A 4384-nucleotide genomic window follows, 5' to 3' on the forward strand; every position below is an offset into this window, starting at 1 on the left:
ACTCATAACAGCCTCCTCGTAGGTCTGAGAATCAATATCCTCAACATCCTCTCCTCTAATATGTCCCACATATCCTTCAGGATGATGGGATACTCTATCAGACCTGCGTAAAGTTGAAACTTATGTATTAGGTACCTGAACAGACTCGGGCTATAGAGTGGTACTTGAGCTTGGTTCTCCAACCTCGCTCAACTCTATCATTCTCCCACTGCCTCTGCCAAGAATGTGTTCCTTCTCAAGGAACACTGCTCTCTTAGCTACAAAGGCCTTTTGGTCCTCGAGATGATAGAAATAATACCCACAAGTTTCCTTGGGGTATCCCACAAATTTGCATCGCTCTGTCCTTGATTCTAACTTATCGGGGTTGTGTCTTTTAACGTGGGCAGGACAGCCCCAAATCTTAACAACCTTAAGATCGGGTTTCTTCCCTTTCCATATCTCATATGGAAAGCTGTGGTTTCTAGGGCATATCCCCAGAATGAAATGGGTAGGTCAGCGAAACTCATCATGGATCGTACCATGTCTAACAGCGTACGATTCCTCCTTCCAGAGATACCATTGAGCTGAAGTGTATAAGGAGGTGTCCATTAGGATAATATCCCATGGTCCTTGAGGAACTGAGTAAACTATGTATTTAAGTACTCACCTCCTCGATCTAATCGAAGAGTTTTGATACTCTTTCCAGTTTGGTTCTCCACCTCATTCTTATACTCTTCGAATTTCTCGAAAGCCTTGGACTTGTACTTCATTAAGTATACATATCCATACCTTAAGAAATCATCAGTAAAGGTAATAAAGTAGGAGTAACCACCAATGGCATAAGTTGACATGGGTCCACATACATCACTATGTATGAGTTCCAACAGCTCAGTGGCTCTCTCTCTAGTTCCACTAAATAGAGAGTTGGTCAATTTTCCACGAAGGCAAGGCTCACAAGTTGCATATGACACATAGTCGAATGGATCTAGATATCCATTATTTAGCAACTTTTGAATCCTTCTTTCATGGATGTGACCTAGCCTACAATGCCATAGGTATGCACTGTTCACCTCATCTCGTTTCCTCTTAGACACTTACATTCATGATATGTGGAGTAGTGTCTAGCATAAACAAACCTTTATGCAATATTCCTCTCGCCAATCTCCCCTCGGCTTTGCTAGAATTTACAATAAATTGTAGATGTGATAAGCAATACTGGTATCCAATACCAATGCACTATCACAAAAATCTGACAATTGGAGATTGATCATGAATGTACTTGAAGTTTCTCCAAACTTCTATTTCGCCCTTTCTGCAAGGTACTCTTTGCAATTCCTCTTCCAATGCCCATCTTTACCATAGTGGAAGCATTGGCCTTTGTCCTTTGTTGGGTCTTTCTTAGCAACCTTTGCTTTACCTAGTTTGCCCTTGCCCTTTCCCTTCTTAAGGGACCTTTCTGCTTTCCTTTTCTTTCTGGTCTCACCAGTGTAGAGAACTGGCTTCTCTTTCTTAATAGTACTCTCTGCCTCCCTCAACATATTGAGGAGAGTCACCTCAAGCTTGTTCATATTAAAATTCATTATGAACTGTGAAAAGAAATCTAGTAGGGACTGAAGCACAATGTCCACACACAAGTTATCCTCTAGGGCCATTCCTAGACCTATGAATTTCTCTATCCACTCAATCATCTTTAGGACATGGTTCTGAACCGATGTCCCCTCAGTCATCCTAGCGCGGAAGAGGCTCTTGGATATCTCATATCGCTGAGTCCTTCCCCGTTCCTTAAATAATTTGCGGACATGTAGGAGAATGGATCTGGCATCAATCTTTTCATGTTGTCTCTGTAACTCAGGAGTCATAGAGCCCAACATATAGCACTGAGCAAGAGTGGAGTCATCAATGTACTTCACATAGCGAGCGATCTCATCCTCGCTTGCACCTTCTTCGGGCGTAGGCATCACTGTATCAAGGACGTACACGATTTTCTCCGCTGTAAGAACAATTCTCAAGTTACAGAGCCCATCTGTATAATTTAGACTAGTGAGGCGGTTGACATCAAGTATGCCACGTAAGGGATTCGAAAGCGACATTTTCTGAAAATAAAGATGTAGCAGAAATGAATAATATGCAAATTTTACAAAAATAAACTATCAAGATATGGACTTCTATCTTAATATGCTTCCACTATTTTACTAACGAGTCATGCGACACCCTCAGCACATGAAACGGAAGTCTCCGGCAGACTTCTAGTGGGGATCAGGATCCAATCAGCATCTTAGTGTAACCTCGAGGGACTCGACCAATCACACTAAGCCTAAAAGGTAGGCAACTCTTGCCAATCACAACTCCTTGTGATTCCCGTCCTGTTCGGCCTTTGAATCACCATGGTCTCGAGGGACTCGACCAACCATGATGCTCGGATAAGTCAACACCTTCGTTACAAGATGAGTCTGATTTGATGATATGCCCTCGAGGGACTCGACCAAGTATACCATGCCCTCAGGTCACCGGTGACATCTCTATGTCGTAAGCAAGATAGCGAATCGCGATATAGGTGAGTCTCGAGGGACTCGACCAACTCAACCTACACCGGGAATCGGTTCCTACTTATAACGTGGAAGGCCACGTGGGTCAATCTAATTGCCTCACGTTTACCGACCTAATATTATCGAGAGAGATATTTCTATGATTTGGTCTCCTAATATGACATGTCACACATATACATATTTAACATATATCTACATCGCATGCAAATATATATACATATCTAGTATGTGTAAAAAGCAATCACACCAAATGATCATGGACCACAACCTAATGTGATTAGGCCCGAGCCAGTAGACCTAATCACTCACATCAATATATATGTGTGCAACGGTGCATCTCCATGCCCTGTGATCGTCCATCTCGTCCTCGTCGGTTCCGTCGACATCTTGATGCATCTTGATGCATCGCGATCATCCGTCTTGTGGGTCCCGCTATCGCATCCACGCTCCCGCTGCGCCTCCTCATGTGATTACAACTTAATCATAGGCACGCAGGCCTGACAATAAACGAGAAATATAATGGAGACTCGCAGACCTCAATAATAATAATCACAAGTACACACATCACACGATCCATGATCATCCGTCCACACATCATACATTACATGTATAAATAATCATCATCATGTAGGACTACTAGATAATGATAAAAAATAATAATCAACTAAACCTTTTAATTAATTAGTATTTTATGAAATCAGGGACATATAGGGAATTTCTGAATTTATAGGGGTATTTTCATAATTTGGACAAAAGACAGAAACTAGAATTTCTCAAATTCTGAGGGGCAAAATTATCTTTTGCCCAGAAAACCCTAATGCTCTACTCCCCTTTGCTATTGCCGCCGCCGCCACCCTGTTGGCGGTGGCCTGTGCGGTGGGGCGAGGGCGTTGCCCTCGCCTGTAGGCGGCACGCCCGCTGGCGGCGCTGCCGCTACAGGTGGGCGCCGCCGCCTCCGCGGGCAGCTCTGCCGGTGGGGCAACGCCCGCAGGCGGTGTTGCCCCTGCAGGTTGGCGCCCTTGCGGGCGCCGCCGCCTCCGCAGGCGGTGCTGTCCCGCCTGGGCGGCCGCCCTTGTGGGGGGGGGTTTCGCCCGTAGGAGCAGCGGCGGTTGGCGCCTTTGCCCGCGGGCTGCCAGCCCCGCCGGACGCAAGCCTGCTACAAGCACCCATGACTAGCAAGGATTAGGTGTTAATCTTATAACCTAAGTAGGGGCCAATTGGGCCCGAGTTCGGACTTGTTTGGGCCAAGTTTAGAGCCCAACCAGTGAGCTGAAATAGTGTAGGCGGTGGCACCACCCAGAACCCGAGAACTGAGCGGTGGCACCACTGGATTGAGCGATGGCACCGCCCAACACCCAAGAGGTCGGGCGGTGACACCGCCACCGACGACCGGTGACACCGCTAGCCTCGGGAACCCAAGAGAATTCAAAATTTAGAGCCCAAATTTGAATCCTCTTGGGGCCTATAAATACCCCTCAATTCTCAGTAGAGAATACAACCTTTGAGAAGCAAGAGATTGAGATAAAAGTCTTAGCAAAGTCTTTAGCAATTTTTGTTTTCAATAACTTGAGTGTTCACCTCCCTCTTTCTCTTTGAAAATTTGTAAGAGTGTGAACCACTTATAAAAGGTTGTAAGAGAGGTATTTGTCCTTCTCCTTCAAAGTAATTTGCTGGTGGAAGTTGGGAGCCTCATTGAAGAAGGCTTCGCAAGTGGATGTAGGTCATTTTGACCGAACCACTTTCAATTGATGTGTTTATTTACTTTTCTGAAACTGTTATTTACATTGCAGCAAGCTTTCGGTTTTCATCTTCTCACTTTACTCGAGCTACTTTCTCCAAGTCATTGACGAATTGAAATC

Source organism: Musa acuminata, chromosome BXJ1-8, assembly GCF_036884655.1.
Source record: "Musa acuminata AAA Group cultivar baxijiao chromosome BXJ1-8, Cavendish_Baxijiao_AAA, whole genome shotgun sequence".
Lineage (NCBI taxonomy): Eukaryota > Viridiplantae > Streptophyta > Magnoliopsida > Zingiberales > Musaceae > Musa > Musa acuminata.